Source organism: Lynx rufus, unplaced genomic scaffold (assembly GCF_022079265.1).
Source record: "Lynx rufus isolate CCGP_SWC_20201006 ecotype Redwood Valley unplaced genomic scaffold, mLynRuf1.p SCAF_12, whole genome shotgun sequence".
NCBI lineage: Eukaryota > Metazoa > Chordata > Mammalia > Carnivora > Felidae > Lynx > Lynx rufus.
In genome coordinates, this window is record NW_025814826.1 from 41,693,621 (window position 1) to 41,717,206 (window position 23,586).

Consider the following 23,586-nt stretch of genomic DNA (forward strand, 5'->3'; position numbering starts at 1 on the left):
ACCCAATAAAAAAATAGCAATTTGTGTTGATAATGGAAGATTGAGGGGCGCCTGGGTGGCGCAGTCGGTTAAGCGTCCGACTTCAGCCAGGTCACGATCTCGCGGTCCGTGAGTTCGAGCCCCGCGTCGGGCTCTGGGCTGATGGCTCGGAGCCTGGAGCCTGTTTCGATTCTGTGTCTCCCTCTCTCTCTGCCCCTCCCCCGTTCATGCTCTGTCTCTCTCTGTCCCAAAAATAAATAAAAAACGTTGAAAAAAAAAATTAAAAAAAAAAGATAATGGAAGATTGAGATGCATTGTTTGCTGAGACTTTAGTTCCCCTAGGTTTCTTAGAGTATTTGTTGATCATCAAAGCATTTCCTCCATATTCATCGTTCAGTGTCCCAGTGGTAAAGGAGGATATGTAGAAGTTTTAGAAATTACTTTTTATTTCATTAATGTTGGCAAAAATAGAGAATAATTTCTCTTTTCTCTCAGCTTTTTTCTACTTCCAAAGTTGATCAAAATTTAGGGCATGGATTGGTTCATGACTGGGACATGGCTTAGGCTCAAAAGTTCACATGATAGAAAGATTGTTTTTTATGAAGTGGTGACTACTTTCTGGGTTGTCACTCTTTTATTTCTTTTATAAACTTTATTAAGAAATAATTTACATAAATACATTACCTATTTAAAGTGTACAAATGGCTTTGGACAGTTAATCTGTGAAACCAACAGCACATTTCAGATAAGATATATTCTCCAGCTCCCCAAATTTCTTACATTCTCATCCATTCATCCTTTTGCCCTCTGATCTGCTTCATTTCGATGTGTCAGTCAGAAGTCTCCAGAAAAATAGAAATTTAAATAGACATAGAATAGAAGATATAGATAGGGGCACCTGGACAGCTCAGTCAGGTAAGCGTCCAACTTTGGCTTGGGTCGTGATCTCATGGTTCGAGGGTTTGAACCCTGCATGGGTTTCTGTGCTGACAGCTCAGAACCTGGAGCCTGCTTCGGATTCTGTGTCTCCCTCTCAGCTCCTCCCCCACTCATGCTGTCTCTCTCTCTCTCTCAAAAATAAATAAACATTAAATTAAAAAAAATAATAGAAGACATAAATATAAATTTTATATTCTGCTATTTGTGTTATTATAATATTTACATAGGGCTATTATATATTACACACTATATATAATATATATTAGAGCACAATATATAAACATTATATTTTATATATCTTTAATATTTCATATGAAATATATAAAAATATTAATCTGGTGGCTCATACTTTTCCATGATGCTTGGCCGATTTTATGTAGGAAGATAAATTTCTAATCTGCACATTTGTCTAATACAACTTTCTAGAATTTTGCATTAGTATTTGAAGTTAAATTTCCACCTTATAATGCATTTGTATGTAACTCTTCCTTGCTTTATGAAAATATACCTTTCTGAATCTTGTTTGTGGTAATGATGGGTAGAGATTTTAGATAAATCTGAATTTCTGATCAGTGAGGAAAAAATAATATATTTATATACACGCTTCAGAGAATAAAGTACATGCTATGTTGATAACTACATTTTATTATGTAATTTAAAGACAATTTTGATTGTGCAAAAATGCACAGTAAATTAGAAAATAATTATTTCATATTTCAATGAGAACAAAGGAGAATCTGGGTGAGAAAGAGTGCATATTTTGCAAATTGATAGACTAAACTTATTCAAAAAAATATTTCAACTTGCATCATTTTATCAGCACTAGATACAACCAGGAACAGCAAATTATCAACAGAAATGTTATGCCTTGACATCTAATGATAGTAATCGATAAGATATCAGAAGAATCAATCATGACAATTGTCTCATCATGGCTGAACTGTAATGTAATCAGAAAGTCACCCAAAGGAAATGTTGAAACAATATGGAAATCAATGCATATAATGCCAGACTTGTGCAAATTCTTGGATTTTATATAGAGGAGATTATGTGATACTTCTAGAGTTCATTTGATAGAAAATGAAGCCAGGAGAGTTGATATACAAGATCCTGCTATTCTGATTCCATAATAGATATGAACTGTGTGCATAGAGACGGAATAAAAGAATGAGTAAATCCGTTGAAAAAAATAGGTTACTAATTTATTTCTTAGAAAGTCAATTATGTGCCTATGTATAATATTTTCTCTACCTCTAGATTTATTTCTTCTTTCAGAGATTTCACATTTTTTAGGATCATATAACATTTTACTTTATGCTATTTGTTTTTAAAATGGATTCCAGTTTCTAGTGTCTACAATACATGAAGATGTTTTTTGCTCTTGGGAAGGTGTGCTAACTGAAACAATGTATAAAGTATCCTTTCACGCAAGAAAACAAAAATCAATTAGTTACTAAGCACTTTCATAATATCTGTAAAACTCTACTTCAGATTTTTAGCTATCTGATGACCTTTATAAAATACAGTATTCATTTTATGATTTTCACTGTGTGACTTATATCCTGCCACATGTATTTAATAGATGATCACAGTTATCTCTTGAAATTATCTCTGTGTGCCTTAGGATACATAATGACTGAACCCATTAACAATTGTATCACTGTAATTCACTTGTACTGCCCCCTCAAGTATCTTTCAGTAGTGGACTTTGGAAGTTGTCTACACAGCATTTATTCTCCCCTTTTCCACAGTAGAAACCGATTTTTTTTCAGATATCTAACCTTACTCTCTTCAGCCCTGTGCCTTAGGGGGAGTTCTAACCCAGTTTCAGCAGGGTGTTTCATTTTTCCAAGAGTATTTTCATTTGCCATGACAGTAATTGGTTCAGAGATAGGCAGATAATCAGGTTTTGGCCAATGAGATGCAAGAGAGTCTCAAAGAAAGACACACTTTCTGTTGTCTCTCTGGATAGTGTCGAGTTTGTTATGAATTCTGAAAATGCTATATAGTTCTCTTGATATAAAGCCAGGACTTAAGACAGCAGAATGGAAAGAGAGAATGAAACTGGGTCATGGATAACATCCGGTGATCTGTTAAATCAGACAATTCTGGAGCCATTGTTACTGCTACAATTATAAATGTGTGAGGATAAAATTCCATTTGAAGTTGGATTTTCTTTTATTTGAAGCTGCAAGCATCAAAATATGTAACCATATGTCATTCATTTTGTGCATTTGTAAAATTAGGGAAATGATTCTGGCTAGTTTTGCCTTCATAACAGTAAACTGTCCTGAATCACATGGTCATTTAATTTTAAGTAGAGAAACTATACATGTTGAAGGAATTTTCAGAGAAGTGGAATAATATATAGAAAGCAAGCTTAAGCCATGTGATCATCTTACTTTTTAAAAAGCTTTAAAGGCAAAACCCTCTTTCATGAGATCTGGATTTTCAATCATATGTCACACATGTCAATCATAAAGCTTCCAGAATTATGCTTTCTGCAAAGAGGTAAAATTTTCTTTATCTGCAAGGTTAAAATGATCACTTTTGTGCCTATAGTATCTAACATATTACCCAAAATATAAATAAATATAAATAATAAATTGAATACACATATGAATACACACATATATATGGATGTATATATATATAATCTATGCATATATGCAGCTATACATATAGGAGGGTATGCATGTGTATGTTATACATATGTTATATATATCTTATATCCACATCCTAGAGCTTGAAATAAGTTCATAAAATTGTAATTGTTATTCCAGCAGTCCCCCTACTACTGGACAGCTTCAACTGAAAAGTAAATTTATTTCTTAAACAAAAAAGGCATTATCAGCTCCAAGGACTTGGTAAATTATGGAATTTTTCTCCAGAGTTACAAATTTATGGCAGATATTTCCAAAATGCAGACTAGAGTATAACATAATGGAATAAAATTATGTTCAATTCCTTAGTAAGCACTGTTTAAAATAACTATCTGACTTGATATGCAAAAATTTTCAATCTTCTAAATAATTTTAAATTCACATTCAGATGTTTTAATAACCCAAACTCCTTTCTTAGGATAAAACTGAGCTCAAGACATCCTGAACACCCCTTGCTTTCTCAGAAATATTTGCATATTAGGTCAGGCAGTTTTTCTAGCTATTATTTTGAGAAATGATTGTTTTCTGACATGCAAATTTTTCCCTACAAATAGCTTCTGTAATTTAAAAGGAATGTATGCAAGAGAAAGTATAATATAGTTATTTAACATGGACATTTTATAAGAAATGTGTATAAAAAAGAAAAGCCAAGAAAAACTGAAGAAAAAAGAAACCATATAAATAGGAATTCATATGTCCTAGTTAATCTTGAAACAACCAGACTAGTCTTTACCATAATTAAGGAAAATAAATAAATATTGTTTTTATGATGGAGGCTGCTAATTAAAATTACCTTAAGATCTTAGCTATAGTGTATATAAATCTTTAAGTACATTTCAATTAATTTAAACTACTTATAATAATTAAAGTAAACACACAAGGATTTATCTTTTATAACTGAGATTAAAATATTAATCCATACTACAATGTAATTCTCTATCAGTCTTTATCATTTTGTTCAGTAGATATTTAATATACAGTACAAAGTTAGCACTTTAATCTGGTTCCTATTCGATAATTTAAAAAAGGAGCAAAGAGATAATGAATATTCAATATTTCAGATTGTATATTTAGCATGTAGATGTAGAAAATAAAACTGTCACTATTGTCTTTATTAATCCGTAAGTTTATATCTTTTGATCTGGTATCTGATTATGTTGTATTTTTTTTAATATACCATTTGTGCTTTCTGTAAAATGTCCACTTTGCCAAGAAGATATTCTTCCTACATAGAGAAAAATCACTCTTAGATAAAAATCATGCCTGAGTTAAGTTTTTCATACTGGTGCCATTTGGTGACAGATATCATTATTATTAGCTATTTAATTTTCGTGTTACAAGATCTGAGATTACAGTATATTCTAAACTACTTGAAGACTCAAATCTTCACCTTAAAAGATGGACACTATCTGCACTGAATGTATCATTTTCACTTGAAAAAATGTACCGAAAGAAATCTGTCCTCTAAAGTGATGGTGATAAAGGTAAATCTAGGTGTAAAACATTGGCATTGGTTTTCAATCAGAACGTTTTAAATAAAATTACTTGAGCCTTTGAGAGTTTAACAGATGTATCACTCTCTTACTATTTAGTGACTATAAAGGGTACAATTCTATATTTAAACCTCATATCTAACTAGGTAAGTAGATAGGAAAGTAGGTAAAAGAAAAAATTAAAAGGCTAAATTATTTCTTTCTTTTGGAATGTTAACTATATATACACCATTTCCCCTGAAATATCTTTTGAGATCTTGTGAGAAAACAGTAATTTATTCCTCCTCTGAATTATCTTATACTTTATTAATAACCATTTGCTATAATTATCCCTTTCTAATTTACATTGTAGTTATTTATATAATTTAATAACTAAATAATGTATACTTAGCTTGTTAAATATGAAAAGTTTTACTTTAAAAAAAATTGAAATATAGTTGGCATACAATGTTATATTAGTTTCAGGTGCATATTTTTATTTGACAAAGTCACCACAAGTGTAGCTGCAATCTTTCACCATACAGTACTTCTGTCCCTGTGCTGTACCTTTTATTCCTGTGACTTATTCATTCCATAACTGGAAGCCTGTATCTCTCCTTCCCCCTTTTTTCTCATCCCCCCACAACCTTCTGTTCTTTCAATCATCCCTTGTTATCTGTATTTATGGGTCTATTTCTGCTTTTTATGTGTTTGATTATTTATTTGTTTATTTAGATTCCACAGATAAGTGAAATCATTGGTATTTGTCTTCATCTGTCTGACTAATTTTACTTAACATAACACTCTCACCTTCTAGGTCCATCCATGTTGTTGCAAATGATAAGATCTCATTCTTTTTTATGGCTGAATAATATTCCAGTGAGGTGTGTGTGTGTGTGTGTGTGTGTGTGTGTGTGCATGCACATAAACACCACATCTTTATCCATTCACCTATTGAATGGATACTGGGTTGCTTCTATATCTTGGCTATTACAAAAATTCTTCAATAAATGTAGACGTGCATGTATCTTTTTTGATTCAGTGTTTTTGTCTACTCTTTTTATTTTATTTACCTTTTGTTTGTAATGACTCAACATTATCTCACAAAAATAGAGGAAGTATTGAACTTTATATTTAATGAGTTTAACTCTATTTTAGCCTAATTTATTCCATATGTTACATAAAATATATAAAACAAATAAATCTGCTTTCTGAAGAAATGCTCTTTTTAACTTACTTTGAGAGGGGGAGCAGAGAGAGAGAGAGAGAGAGAGAGAGAGAGAGAGAGAGAATCCCAAGCAGACTCCACACTGTTAGCACAGAGCCCAATATGAGCTCCATCCCATGAACCAGAAGATCATGACTTGAGCCAAAATCAAGAGTAGGCCGCTTAACAGACTAAGTCACCCAGACACCTCTGAAGAAATGTTTAATAGAGAGAGAAACTCTATAGTTGAAAATCTTTCTCATCAAGGATTGATCAAAAAGATGTCTTTAAAGTTAGATACCTAAGTTCCCTTGCATCTCTTCCATTCCTATATTACTTGCATTATAGTATTATATTTCTGAGAATGGGTTAATTAATTATTCCACTAAATTTAAATAGAAGAGTCTACAATGATAGTCACACATTTGAATAAAAGTTTAAAAATTAATTGAATTTGTCTTATACTTGATTTTTATTGGCATTGAAAATTCAATTTTCAATATAAATCAGGTAGGTTTCACTAATGATTATTGATATATTTCCTAGATTGAGAAGCAGTTGTAAAAGGAGAAGAAATGTTGAGTAGTATTGAGTAGCAATGAAACAAAAGCCTACGTAATGAAATTTTAAAAATACTACCAAAATTTTGGTTGAACACTTTTAAAAAACAAGAAAATCAGTTTTTGTGTGATATTTTTTTGAATGTTCTAGTGTACTATTATAATAATGAATGTTATGTTAGCTTTTATAAAGCAGTGATAAAATTACATCAAGACTGAAAAAGATGAGGGGCATCTGGGTGGCTCAGTCAGAGTCCATCTCTTGATTTTGGCTCAGGTCATGATCTCACGGTTTCATGGGTTCAAAGCCCATGTCGGGTTCTGTGCTGGAAGTGCAAAGCCTGCTTGGGATTCTTTCTCTCTCCCTTTCTCTCTGCCCTTCTGCCACTTGCACTGTCTTTGTCTCTCTCAAAATAAATAAATAAACTTGAAAAAGATGAAACAAACCTCACACCAAAATTTCCAGTAGTCCTGAAAACCGTTTTTTTCCCCTAAAAGATGAAACCAAGATTTACAATGCTAGCCAAATGTAAACACTTAAAATTCTGAAGCAGCATTTCTCCAGCTACTGCTGGTGTCCCTCAGAATGATCATATAATAACCAGTCAACGGTAGAGAAAGAGTTAATGGCCAAAGGAATTTAAGAAATTCTCCATAAAGCAACACTTTCTAAAGATTTACATTAAATATTAGCATATAAAGTACCCATAATGGTCAGTTTTAAGAAAGCAGCTTATCTTTGTTCAAACCAATATTTTAGTAATATATTTAACCACCGGAATTTTAAAAAATTGATTTAAACTCTAGTTTTGCCCCAGAGCTTTGGTGTCCCAAGACACATCATTTTGGGAAATGCCCTTAAAGGCAATTTAATTAATGACAAATAATTAGCTATGACAAATGTTAATACTTCTCCAGAGAAAATTCTATCTATGCAAATGCTTAAAAGCAAAGTCTATTTTGCTATCTTGAGATATTAATAAAAACAACTAACAATTATAGAGAACCAACTATGTATCAGGTATTGTGAAAATATAAGCAACATCTCTTATACTTCCCTGACCATACACTTGCTCTTTCTATTGCATGCTCCACACTGCTAAAGTAATTATCTACAAAATAACTTTATATTTCAATAACCATTTCAATTATTTTGATCATTTGCCAATTCACAAAAATGAATATTCCAGACTCCTTAATAGGGTATACAAGGCACCTCATAATTTATTTATGCATTTATATAATATTCATTTATCCATCTATTTTTCATAGAATATAATGTGCTAGAATTTTTTTTAGGTGATTAGGGATCTAGAATTTGAGTTAGACAAGGGTCTCCCTCCCATATTATGCACATTTTACAAATGAGAAAAGACAAAAAATCTATTATGACATGAGTAAATTAATTTAAAATAGGGGAAAATGTTGTAAAAGTAATATATTAAGATGAAGTGATGAGAATGAAAATTCCTTTAGATGGGGGTGTCAGGGAAGACCCTACTCAATAGGTCATAATTGAATGAAGACTTGAATGGTGAGAAGAAATTAGCCCCCAAATCTCAGAAACATTAATAGTGGTCAAGACAGAGGAAACAAAAAGTACAAAAGCCTTGAGATAATAGAAAAGGTGATAATCACACCTACGCTGGAGAATAAAGACCAGAATCCTATGAAGTTTTTAACCATAGCCCCTTCCCACTAACATTCAACAAAATCATTAAGGATTTCCCATAAGGATTGCAAGTTCCTGGTTTTCTTTTTTTTTTTTTTTTTTAATATGAAGTTTATTGACAAATTGGTTTCCATACAACACCCAGTGCTCATCCCAAAAGGTGCCCTCCTCAATACCCATCACCCACCCGCCCCTCCCTCCCACCCCCCATCAACCCTCAGTTTGTTCTCAGTTTTTAACAGTCTCTTATGCTTTGGCTCTCTCCCACTCTAACGTCCTTTTTTTTTTTTTTTTTTTTTTTTCCTTCCCCTCCCCCATGGGTTCCTGTTAAGTTTCTCAGGATCCACATAAGAGTGAAACCATATGGTATCTGTCTTTCTCTGTATGGCTTATTTCACTTAGCATCACACTCTCCAGTTCCATCCACGTTGCTACAAAAGGCCATATTTCATTTTTTCTCATTGCCACGTAGTATTCCATTGTGTATATAAACCACAATTTCTTTATCCATTCATCAGTTGATGGACATAGCAGCACTCTCAACAATAGCCAAATTATGGAAAGAGCCTAAATGTCCTGGTTTTCTTTTAAGGCTCTGTACCTTTGAATATGCTACTCGCTGTTCTTGGAATATTTTATTTGCTACCCTCCCTCATCTACTCACCATTTATATAGTCTTCAAAAATTCTAATGTTTAAAGATAGAGCTCAAGTTCCAAATCAACTCTTTCCAAAAAAGTTATCATACATATAGCTTAGTTACTATGCCAAAGATTCTAGAATTTTATCATACTATATCAGTGTCAAAGTAGTTTAGGTTTGCAATAATCCACTATAAGTGTTAGTCTACACTATAACAACAGAAACATCATTTGTATATTTAATATATAGTAAGTTGCCATATATCATATAGCAGCTAGATTTGGGGAGAAATATTGAGTTAAATAAATTGGAGTGTTTTAGATATATCCTTCAAGGATGGATAACTAAAAGTTTATCAGAAATGTAAATAGAGGAAAAAGTAAAGAGTTCTTGAGTATTTTGGTTGTTTGTATTTTACCAGCATAATTTATTTGCTAGTAATAATGCAGTGAATTTTTTCTGGTTTTCATGCTACTTGGCCCCAGATGAGAGATCAAGGTCACATAAGTTCATAAAGAGTGAGGAGACTAAAGATTTCACTTTCTGGTCGTATAATTGAAAAGGGGATCACAAGAAACAGAAATGACCTTGGAGATCTCAGAGAAGAACCCAGAAAATAAACTCATTCAGTTTAAAAAAATAAACTCTGGGGTTCACCATGAGCTGCACATATGTGGATCCCATCATAAACAGCACACCAAATAATCTGTGAAGTGTACCAACAAGTAAGGCAACTCCCAGGTCAGTGAACCCCATGTAGAACAAAACCAAAGGAATCCACACACAAACACAGCATAAACTACTTTAAAAAAGACAAAAAACAAAAAAACTAGAGACAATGCAAAATCTTGAAAACAGCTAGAGAAATATGACTGTTTACTTGGAGTAGTGATTTAAGCAACAGAAGATTGCTCATCAGTAACTATGGAGGCCAGGAGGAAATGACACAACATCTTTAGAATGCTTAAAGAAAAAAATAGTCAATTCTGTATCTGGTTAAAATATTTCCCAGGAATGAGAGCATAGAAATATTATCAGATGAAGAAAGACTAGGAAACTTAATTTACAGCAAAATTGTTCTAAAATAATTGCCCCACAAATTCTTTACACAAAGGACACTACACTTCTATATTGTTGCTTTACTTTCTAAGTGATGAAAAAATATGTTCTGTGTATTTTTTGTTTTCCTTACTGAGATAAGAGATGGAAAGAGTTCTATTTTCTAAAGAGAAAGAAGAATATTCATTATCTAAAAATAGAAATCTCCATCAGCTAAAAATAAATGTCTGAAAGTAATCAAAATAGTGATTAAACTTTCCTATTTTTCTCTCCTTTTTTCTATCTTCCTTCTCTTTCCATATGTCTATACTTATTTCTATCTCCCTCCCTCTCTTGCATCCTCCCTCTCTCCCTCTTTTCTTCTTTTCCTTCCTTTCTTCTTTACATGTTTCAAAATTATGGTTTAATTAGAAAACCCTTAATTTTTTTGTCATGCAAATATCTCCTTAGGAATAATCTTTATAGTTTTAAAAACAATCTCTTCCAGGGAAACAATAAAACAGTGTATAAAACAATGTAGCTTATGTAACATGGAAAACCTACGGGAAAAATTAAGAAAAATAGGATCATAAATAATCTTTAAACCACCAAGAGTTTGGCCATATTTTACATAGACTGACAGTGTGTGTCTTTTAATTTGTGTGTTTAGATGACTTAATGTAATTTTTGATATTGGTACCATAAATCAAATGTACCATTTTGTTGCCTCTTTTTCACTTATTTCTAATTGTATATTTTGATTACTTTATAATATTTATTATTCTATTTTAATTTACATACTGTGTTCTTGTCTATATATCTACATATAGTGGTTTCCAGTTGTTGTTATAGGGACTGTAATATAGAAACTGAAGCTTTTACCACTTCAAATGAAATGTAGAAATCTTACCACAATGTGTCCTTTTACCTCCCTTTTGATGAAATATTCTTTTGTTGTTTGTTTTTTAATTTCAACTTTTTATTTAAATTCTAATTAGTTAACATATGTGGTAAAATTGGGTTCAGGTGTAGAATTTAGTGATTCATCACTTACATTTAATACCCAGGGTTCATCACAAGAAGTGTTCTCCTTAATACCAGTCACCCATTTAGCCCAGCGCCCTCCTAACTACCTCTGTCAACCCTGTTTGTTCTCTATAGTTAAGAGTCTGTTTTATGGTTTGCTTTTGTCTTTTCCCCCCCATGTTCATTTGTTTTTTTTCTTCAATTCCACATATGAATGTAATGACATGGTATTTGTCTTTCTCTGACTTATTTTGCCTGGCATAATACACTCTAGTTACATCCATGCTGTTTTATTTATTTATTTATTTATTTATTTATTTATTTTTAATTTTTTTTTAAATGTTTATTTATTTCTGAGAGAGAGACAGAGCTTGAGCAGGGGAGGAACAGAGAGAGAGGGAGACACAGAATCTGAAGCAGGCTCCAGACTCTGGGCTGTTAGCACAGAGCCAATACAAGGCTTGAACCCACAGACCATGAGATCATGACCTGAGCTGACATTGGATGTTTAACCGACTGAGCCACCCAGGTGCCCCACATCCATGCTGTTTTAAATGGCAGGATTTCATTCTTTTTATGGCTGAGTAATACACACACACACACACACACACACACACACACACATACATATATGTATATATATAATGTATATGGCTGAGTATACATTATATATATATATATATATATATATATATATATTACGGCTGAATCTATCTATCTATCTATCTATCTATCTATCTATTTATCTGTATGAAGACCCCATCATACAATGCTATATATTTTTTTGCTTTTAACTGAAAAATATTTTTAAAATAATAGGATAAAATAGTATATTTGCCAGTTACTTATAATTTCTAATATTCTTTCTTTACCCCAAAAATCTATCCAGGCCCAGAGGTTTTCACTAGGTAATTCTACCAAATACTTAAGGAAGAATGAACACCAGTACTACACAATCTCTTCCAGAAAATGGAAGCAAAACAGATATGTATAAATTCTTTTTATGAAGTTAATGTATTCCCTGATACCAAAACCTGACAAAGACAGTATAGAAAACAAACAGAAAATGTACATACATAGACAGAAATATTCATAACAAATATTAACAAATATAATTCAGTAATATATACAAAGAATTATACAGAATGCTAAGTGGAGTTTGTTCCAGGTATGCAAGATTGATTCAGTATTCAAAAATCAATGTAATCTACATTGACAGCCAAAAGAAGAAAAAGTACATAGTCATATTAATTGGTAAAGAATGCATTTGGCAAAAAATTGACAACCATTCATGATAAAATCATAAACAATGAAGAATAGAGAGAGGGACCTGGGTGGCTCAGTCACTTAAGCCGCTGACATCAGCTCAGGTCATGATCATGGTTTGTGAGTTCCAGCCCTGCATTGGACTGTCTCCTGTCAGCGCAGAGCCTGCTTTGGATCCTCTGTCCCTCTCTCTCTCTGCCTCTCCACCACTTGCACTATCTCTCTCTAAAATAAATACGCATTAAAATTTAAAAAAAAAAGAATAGAAAGAACTTCCTCTACTTTGTAAAGTCCATCTAGGAAAAAAAACAACAAAAAACATTACACTTAGCATTACACTTAATGGCGAAAGCCTGAAGTTTTTTTTTCCTAAGATCAGAAACAAGGCAAGGATGACTACTGCCTCCATTTTTATTACATGTAGTGCTGAGTGAAATAAAGAGAAAAAAAGATGTAAAATGTATACAGATTGAAAAGGAGGAGATAACACTGCGTATATTTACAATTGAAATGATTGCCTATGTAGACTATCTTCAAGAAATCTGCTTAAAATCCTAAATTTACTAAATGTTTAGTAAGGTTTCAGGGTACAAAAAAAACAACATACAAAACTAATAATATTTCAAAATACTAGCAATAAACACATGGACATGAAAAGTGAAATTAAAATACTATCTACTGAGGTACCTCAGGGGCTCAGTGGTTTAGCGTCCAATTCTTGATTCCAGCTCAGGTCATGATCTCATGGTTCCTGGGTTTGAGCCCCACCCAGGCTCTGTCTGTACTTACAATGCAGAGCCTACTTGGGATTCTATGTGTCCCTCTCTCTCTGCCTGCCCCTCCTTGTGCTTGCTCTCTCTCTGTCTCAAAATAAATAAATAAACTTTAAAAAGGTAAAATACTATCAAAAAATACTATCCAAAAAAAGTATTATCATAAAAACTAGTTATGGGGAGCCTGGGTGGCTCAGTCAGTTAAGTATCCGATTTTAGGTCAGGTCATGATCTCGCAGTTTTTGGGTTCAAGCCCCACATCAGGGTCAGTTCAGAGCCTGAAGCCTGCTTCAGATTCTGTCTCCCTCTCTCTCAGCCCCTACCCCACTCATGCTCTGTCTCTCTCTCAAAATTAAATAAACGTTTAAAAAAACTTTTAAAAATTACTTGTAAATCTAATAAAACATGCTGAAACCAAAATATTTTGATGAGAGAAACCAAAGAAAATCTAAATAAATGGAACTGTGGACTGTGCTCAAGGATTGGAAGATTCAACATAGTAAATATGTCAATTTTCTCCAAATTCACATATAAATTTCCTGAAATTACTATCAAAATCCCAGCCAGATACTTTATAGAGTAGACAAGATCATTCCAGAATTTATATGGAGAATAGAAGAACTAGACTAATTAAAATGGATAAAAAAGATATGGTATATATATAATGGATTGTATATCAGCAATCAAAAAGAATGAAATCTTTCCATTTGCAACTACATGGATGGAACCGGAGGGTATTATGCTAAGTGAAATTAGTCAGAGAAAGACAAAAATCATATGACCTCGCTCATATGAGGACTTTAAGAGACAAAACAGGTGAACATAAGGGAAGGCAAACAAAAATAATATAAAAACAGGGAAGGGGACAAAACAGAAGAGACTCACAAATATGGAGAACAAACTGAGGGTTGCTGGAGGGGTTGTGGGAGGGGAGATGGATTAAATGGGTAAGGGGCATTAAGGAATCTACTCCTGAAATCATTGTTTCACTATAGGCTAATTTGGATGTAAATTTAAAAAATAAAAAATAACTTTGAAAAAGAGAAAGTGGATGGAATCTGCCTACCTCATTTGCAAAGGCATAGGGATGACAAATAAGAACATAAACAGATGTTCATCATCATTAGAAATTTAGAAAAAATGAAAATTACATCTAAAACTGACAGCACTACAAACTGATCAGGATGGCTAAAAATAGCTAAAATAAAACTGAAGAAAATAGTGACAATCCCAAGCACTGGTGAAGATACTGAGAAACCCAATCACTTTTATACTGATCATGGGAATGTAAAATGATATGTCTAGTCTGGAAAACAAGTAAACAGTTTATTACTCAACTAAACATACAACTACCCCATAAGCCAGCAGTTGGAGACTTAAGCATTTATCTCAGAGAAATAATGATTTATACTCTCACAAATACTTGTAGCATAATGTCCATAACTAATTTATTCATTATATTCTTAAATGGAAAGTAACTCAGATGTCCTTAAGTGGATAAGTTGATAAACTGTGGTATTCCTATACCATGGAATACTATTTAGCAATAAAAAGGAAGAAAGTATTGATAGGCATAACAAGCTGAATCTCCAGATAATTGTAATGAGTAAAAAAGCAAAAACAACAAAAAACAAAAAGCTGCCAAAAATTCAACGGTTTATGGGATGATTCCATTCATAGAACATTCTTGAAATGATAAAATTATAAAACAATGGAAATAGAGAACAGTTTAGTAGTTGCTTGATTATCTTAGGGGTCTCCAGAGAAACATATATATGTAGATATGAAATTAAATACAGGATATATATATATAAATGGTAAATATATATATATATATATGTATGTATTTTGTTATAAAGATATATGTATAAACATACATAAAGAATTATAATGTGTAATATGTATATGTATAATACAACAGGATATATAACTTGGGAGAGACGATGAGTGAGAGAACTAGAAGAGAGATTTATTTTAGGACTTGACTCATCCAGTTCTAAGGCACAGCAAGTCCAAAACCTGTTGGGCAGGCTAAAAGCCAAAACCCAGAGAAGGCTGATGTTCCATTCTTGACCTTAAAATTGTAGGCCTGGCAGGTAGGCTGGAAGCTCAGGAAGGATTTCTTCTCTGAGAAAACTCAGGTTTTGTTCCTAAGGTTTTCAATCGATTTGATGAGACCACTCACATTATTGAGGATAATCTTTGCTAAAAGTCACTGATTGTAGATGTTAACTACAGCTACAAAATACCTTAAATAGCAATTCTATGGACTACCTAAATTGACACATAATTCTGACCATCACTTAACAGTATAGTGCATAAGCTCAAACAAAAAATTGTCTGCTATGATTCATATGCAACATTGAAACTCCTGTTAAAACCAGTGATTTATATTTTCTGTTAGGGGTAGTAGTGACAAACTCCACTAGTACTTGTATTTCAAACTCTGCATATGGATTGTGTACCATTTTAAAGACTATCTGATGTAGAAATTTTAAAAGGCAAAAATGCAAACATAAGTAATACATATTCACCATCTGCACTTTGACTTGGGGACCATGTAGATTGCTACAGAAAAATACATGTCTTCCAAAAGGGTCTTGTGAAGAGTTGCTTAGATAGTGAACATTCTTAGTGCACGTAATATGTAGTTTAATTTGTAAAACTGAATCATGAAAAAAATATTAAAACTCAAAGTTGTTTAAAATAGTCCTAGGGTCCTGGAGGATAATCAAAGAGAATTTCAGACCTTCACAAAATTGAACTTCAGAAGTCTTCCTGCTGTTAAGCAATAATAAACTAATTGTGACTTCCAAGTAGAAAACCACAGGGAAGATAGCACATCCAAGAGAAATTTAAATCTGAAGTTAGAATTCAGCTTCTTATTATAGTTATTACCCTTCATTCAGTTAATATTTCTGTCACTTAATAAGACCATCTGGAATCTATTGTGACCTCAAACATAGCTTTTGCTTGTCTTCATTTCTATCCAGGCATGCTCTACAATTAAATTATATGTTTTTAAATTACTTTTACTAAAATATATATGATTTCACAATGATTACACTAAGCATAGAGATTGTGGTTATTTGTACTTTCAACTTTTGGGAAGGTTTCTGATAAAAACTCTATCCTATCACTCATTGGTGCTGATTTTTGTATTTGGAAGTGGTATATGACTACTTCTGAATACCTCAATATGTTTTCATAGGTTTACATACTTTCTTTTTATGTTGTTTTATCTCACCTTTATTTATAAAATCATTTGCTCTGTTATAAGAGGTGTTTGGTACTAAATACTTTAAATATATGATGGAAAACAACAGATGCAATTCACCCAAATGGAAATTATTCCTGACATTATTATTATTTATTGTGTTCAAAGTATTGTGCTCAAATAAAATCTCATATAATAATAATGTTTTAATTTGTATGAAGACCAAAAAGAAAATGACAAGCAACAGGGGAGAATATTTAAAATTGGATCAACCACTTATATTTTTCTTTTAATTCAGGTGGCACATGCTTAAAATGGATAGCACTTTGAAAAAGATATATCAGTAATATTTAGAGTAGTTTAAATGCTAACTAAATATCAGTTATGCTGACTATACAAATCTATTTCAAATGGACAATGAAACAAGTTTGTTAATTGTGACTCTGATTTGATATGGATTGGGGTATTTAAATAGAATTTTTATTAAAATTCATATTTTTGAAGGATTATTACTCTTTTTTTCTATTGATAGGTCTTATAATGGTCTCTAACATTTATCTGATTTTTAAAGCTTTTAAACTTCTTACAAATTTAAACTATTATTACATTTTTAAAATATTTGACTATTTACTATGAAGCTTTAGAAAGTTTGAAGTGAAAAGATTGAAACAAATTATTTAGATTCCTACAAATATTTAATTTATTCACAAAGAGTTAATACAAGGACATTAATACAAGGACATTTTGGCTATATTATTTTGTTCTGATTTATCACTATATCCACTATTTGAAGTCTGAATAAAAATCTTGAAATATCTGAAAAAAGGTTTATTACAATATTTCATTTTTTACTTACAAGCTACAAATTAGACATTTTCTGGGAACTTTTTAAGAGATACCTGAAGAGGGGTGCCTGGGTGACTCAGTCAGTTAAGAGCCCTACACTTGATTTTGGCTCAGGTCATGATCACGCAGTTTTGTGAGTTCAAGCCCTGTGTGTTAGACTCCGTGCTGACAGTGTGGAGCTTGCTTGGGAATTTCTCTCTCCCTCTCTCTCTGCCCCTCCCCTGTTAGCTCTCCACCTCTCTCTGTCTAAAAATAAACAAATAAAATTTTTAAAAAAGAGAGAGATACCTGAAGAAATATAAGACACAGGGTCACCTGGATGGTTCAGGTCATGATCTCACATTTGGAGAGTTGAGCCCCACATCAGGCTCTGTGCTGACAGCGTGGAGCCTGTTTGGGGTTCTCTGTCTCCCTCTCTCTCTCTCTGACTCTTCCCCATCCACTCTCTATTTGTCTCTCAAAATAAGTAAATATTTAAAAAAAAAAAAAAAAAGAATAGGAGCCACTGGGTGCCTCAGTCGGTTAAACATCCAACTTTGGCTCAGGTCATGATTTCCTAAGTTCCAGCCCCGTGTTGGGTTCTGTGCTGACAGCTCAGAGCCTGGAGCCTGCTTCAGATTCTGTGTCTCCTCTCTCTCTGCCCCTCCCCTTCTCATGCTCTGCCTCTCTCTCTCTCTCTCTCTCTCTCTCTGTCTCTCTTTCAAAAATAAACATTAAAAAATTTTTAAAAAGAATATAAGACAATCCCATTCATATATTTTTTGGCATATTGACAATAAATTTGTGAAAATTAAATTAAAATCTACAGAAACTTTTGATTCCAGAAGAAACGCTTTCTATCTTTATCAATTAATAGCCTATATTATTAAAACAAATGTGTAAGTATGTATTCCTACATAAAAACAGACTTGATTTTTAAATTATTCTTTTCCATAGGGATATGATTATGGTAAGAAAATAGTACCCTCAGTGAAAGAATACCACCAAATTATAAGATATTGGCAGAATGTTATTTTATAATGTTTTAAGCAAAATAAAATAAATAATTGCTACTGTTATGTTTGTATTTGTAATTTGTATATTTGTAATATACAATTGTATATTGTAATTATAATTTGTAATTTGTATATTTGTAATATATAATTATATACTTCAAAACGCTTCTCCCAATACAGAATATATTTGTTGGTATATGTAGTGTCATCCAATACAGGGAACTTGACAAATTTAACTATGAGTTAAAAATTAGTAGATAGAAGTTCAGTGTGACTAAAGTTTAGAAAACTAATCAAGTACTACCAGATGAGGTAGATTTCAGGCAGGGAGCAAGTAATTTAGAATCTCACTAACTGGAAAACCATTGGAGGATTTATGATTTTGTTTTAAAAATATTAATGTCATTTTTTTGGTAGAATATATACTATAGGTTTTCTGGTGGTGGGGAAAGGATAAATTAACAAATATTAGGATAAATAACAAATGATGTAGCATTATTGTTTCAGAGGTGCTAAAACCTCTCTTACCCATTTCTGCTTTTGTAGATAATCTTCCCTCATATATTTGCCTCACCTTTATTTGATAGGATATAAAATTTTTTATATAGAAAGTTGAAATTAAAGCTTAAAATATAAATAATGAAGGTAAGTTTCTGGTGATTTGGATATCATATCCTATCAATGATGGGAATAAAAAGGCATTCAGACATTCACAATACGTATTTCATATATTATGTTATATAGATTTTATAAAAGTTAAATTAAACTGGCTATTAATTACTTAATAATAGTTATGTATATTGATTGGTTTCTGGTCCTGAATCAAGGAGGATTGTTATTTATAGCTGTTTTGTGTACATTGGGTTAGAAATTTCCACTTTACTAATAGCAAACAATATTATGCTTTCTATAACACAGTAATGGGCAAATACAGCCACTGAAGATTTAATCTTAACAAGACACTCCAGGAACTCATGGGGATTTTTCTTTTAATTTGAAATTGAATGGCAAACTTTAAGTGTCTTATTTACCAAAATGTACTAAGTTACCCTAGTCTACTGATGAGAGATGAAACTTTCACTGTTGGAAAACCCTGTTTCAGTTTCAATATTTCAACATTTTTGTTTTTAATGTCTGAAAGAAAGCTAACAATGAGCTGTTTAAGACAAAATTAAAGAATCTATTTTCTCCAAATTCATACTTAAATTAACCCATCCCAAGAATAAGTCTGACTAGTAGGGATGAAAATGCTTGTTTAAAGAATGTGTCATTTCTTTATCTATAATTAAACTTATTTTCTCTTATTAGCATCCATACAGCCAGGTGGCAAAAACAATCTCAGAACACTGTGTTTCTGTAATTATAGTTTTCTACTCTACTTTACACTCCCCAAGCCAGTTTATGGGGAATTTCTAAGCTCTTATCTCCTTGACAGGTTCTACTTAGAATCAGGGTAGAGCTTGTCTTTGCCAAATGAATTAGCCTTTATTGCTGATATAACAAATTATGACAAATTTAGTGGCTTAAAAAAACATAAATTCATTCTCTTACCATTTTGGTAGTCAGAAAACAAACCAAAATGTCTATAGGGCTGAGTTCCTTCCTTCCTTCCTTCCTTCCTTCCTTCCTTCCTTCCTTCCTTCCTCTGTCCCTCCCTCTCTTTCTTTTCTTTTCTTTTCTTCTTTTCTTTTCTTTTGTCTTCTTTTCTTTTCTATTCTTTTCTTTCAGAGAGGTAGAGGGGAGGAGTAGAGGGAGAGAGAATCTTAAGCAGGCTCCATGCCCAGGGCAGAGCCAGATACAGAGGCTGGATCTCATGACCCTGAGATCAGGACCTGAGCTGAAGGAGCCACCCAGATGCCCCAGGGCTGAGTTGTTTCTGGAGGCTCAGAGGTGAATCTATTATGCTGCTTTTTTCAAATTCAAGAAATCATCTGCATTCCTTGGCTCATGGCCATTTTCAAATCACTCCAATCCTTATTTCCATTGTCACATCTATTTCTGACTGATCCTCCTGCCTCCCCCTTATGAGGATCCTTTGGATTGCATTTGGTTCATCCAGATAATCCAAGATAATATCCCCAGTCTTAAAATCCTTAATCACATCAACAAAGCCTCTTTAACAATGTAAAATGACATATTCACAGGCTCCAGGAATTAGAATGGGGGCATATTTGGGAAGGACATTAATTAGCCTACCACACCAAACTAGTCAAGATTTTTGTTCTCTCTTCTGGAATTTGGCCCAATCATCATAGAGTGACTAATACCAGGGAGGATCTTTCTTAAGGGTATAGTTTCTTGCCTTATTTCCATATTTCAGCTCCTCCCCCTGATTATGTAAAAATTTCCCCTGTCTGAGCATGAATTGATCTTGCTTTTTCTATTCTTTGAGACATAATGCCTTAAATTTAGCATCTTAGATGTCCAGAGTAAGAATTGATTTCTCTACACTCTTTGGTCTCCCGTGTCAGAGCCAGTATGTATAAAACATCTTACAGAATATATAATACCTAGAGTGAACAGTAATATAAACTATGGACTTTGGATGATTATGATGTGTCACCATAGGGTCGTCAATTGTAACAAATGTACCACTCTCATGGGGAATTTTGGTAATGTGGGAAGGTACTCATATGTAGGAGAAGGGAATATATGGGAAATCTGTAACTTTCTCCCATCTTTTTCCATGAATCTCAATCTCTTTAAAATAATAAAGTTCTTTTAGAAATTAGCTCCATAAAAATCACTCACTTTACGTCTATAGTTTACTAAGCTTTATAAATTTATATAATCATGTAACCACTGGATAGTCATGATATATAATATTTCTACCACAACCAAACTTTCCCCTGAGCTGCTTTGCATTTAATCCTTAAACCCCAAATTCTGGACCCTGGAAACTACTAATCTATTTTCTGTCTTTATAGTTTTGTTTTTCTTTTCTTTTCTTTTCTTTCTTTCTTTTTTTTTTTGGAATTTCATATAAATAAAATCATACTATATGTAACATGAGTCTGACTTATTTCACTTAGTGTGTCTTTTACAAATTCACTATAGTGTTTGTTTTAAATCCATGGTTAATTGTATTGCTGAGAATCATTCCATTTATATATTTACCACAAATTTTGTGTAATCCTTCTACTCAGAAGTTGATGGACATTTTGGGATGCTTCCAGTTTGGAGCTATTTGGAATAAAGCTGTTTTGAACACTCACATGTAATATTTTGTGTGGATATGTTTTCATTTTTATGGGCTAAACACCCAGAGGTAGTATTGCTGGATCTTACAGTGAATTTATGTTTAGCCTTATGAGGAACTGCTAAATTATTTTCTAAGTAAATGTAGTATTTTGCATTCCCACAAGCAAAGTATGAGAGTTTTAGTTTTCCAAATCTTCTCACATAATTGGCATTTTTAAGATTTTTAATCATGGACTTTTTAGTGAGGTTTTTTTTTATTTCTTTGTAGTTTTAAGGTTCATTTCCCCTTGTGGTAAATGATGTTGAGAATTGTTTCTTATACTTATTTTCCAATCATATTTCTTCTTTGGTAAAGTGCTTATTCATTTTCCTATTGGATTTTAAAGTTTTCTTATTTTGAATTGTGTTAATTTTTATATATTCCGGATTGTATTAATCAGGGTTCCTCAGAAAAATAGAACCAGTAGGCTAGGATAGGATAAGTTAGGATAGATAGATGTAGATAAGAGATTTATTATAAACATTGGCTCACAGTTTTAAAGGCTGAAAAGTCTCATAATCTGCCAATTGTAGGCTAAAAAACTGGGAAAGTCAATGGTATAAATTGGGCTGGATCAGAAGGTCTGAGAACCAGGGGAGCTGATGGTGTAACTAGCAGACCAATGCTGAAGGTCCTAAAACAGGGGAGCTGCTGATGTAAGTCCTGGAGTCAGGGATCCAGGAAGCAGGGTCCCCAGTGTCTGAAAGCAGGAGAGCATAACATCTCAGCTCAGGCAGATAAAGAGAACTTTGCCTTCATCATCTTTTTGTTCTATTCAAGCTTTTAGCAGATTGTATGAGGCTAGCTCACATTAGTATGGATATATCTTTTTTATTCAGTGTAAGTGTACTGATTCAGATACTGAATCTATTCTGGAAACACCCACACAGACATACCCATAATAATGTTTTATCAACTGTCTGGGCATCCTTTAATCTGGTCAAAGTTGACACATAAAATTAATTATCACATGGATGCAAATCCATTATCATAGATGTGATTTGTAACTATATCCTGTCAGTGCTGGAGTTTTCATTTTTTTTTAATACGAAATTTATTGTCAAATTGGTTTCCATACAACACCCAGTGCTCATCCCAACAGGTGCCCTCCTCAATACCCATCACCCACCGTCCCCTCCCTCCCAGCCCCCATCAACCCTCAGTTTATTCTCAGTTTTTAAGAGTCTCTTATGGTTTGGCTCCCTTCCTCTCTAACTTTTTTTTTCCCCTTCACCTTCCCCATGGTCTTCTGTTAAGTTTCTCAGGATCCACATAAGAGTGAAAACATATGGTATCTGACTTTCTCTGTATGACTTATTTCACTTACTAAGGCATCTTTCAAATAGCAGAAATTTCAATTTTGATGAAGAGCAGGTTAATTATTTGTATATGGTTTGAGATTTTGTGAGTTATCCAAGAATTTTTCTACTAAAAGAATTCACATAAACTTAAAAAGGTAGCCTCCTGTATTTTCCTCTAAATGTTTTATATTTTTATTTATCACTTATATTTAGGACTATAAACCATTTTGAGTTTTTATATGGTATCAGTTGATAATTGAGGTTATCTTCTTGCATATGAATATTACATTTTTCTAGCATCATTTATTGAGAGAATTATACTTTCCACACTGAATCACCTTGGTACTTTTGCCAAAAATCATTTAACTGTATATAATTTGTAGAATTGCTATTCTATTCTGTTGATATATTTTTTTAAAAATTAATGTTTATTTATTTTTGAGAGAAAGAGAGAGAGAGTCAGAGCATGAGCAGGGGAGAGGTAGAGAGAGAGGGAGGCACAGAATCAGAAGCAGGCTCCAGGGTCTGAGCTGTTAGCACAAAGCTCAATGCAGGGCTCCAACTCAGGAGCCATGGGATCATGACCTGAGCCGAAGTCAGACACTTAACTGACTGAGCCACCCAGGCACCCCAGTCTGTTTTTGTTTAATCTACAAGCCAATAAGACCACTGTCCTGATTTCTGTAGTTTTATAGTAAGTCTTAAGATCAGGCAGTATAAATTATATTTGTTTTTGTTTTTCATAATTAT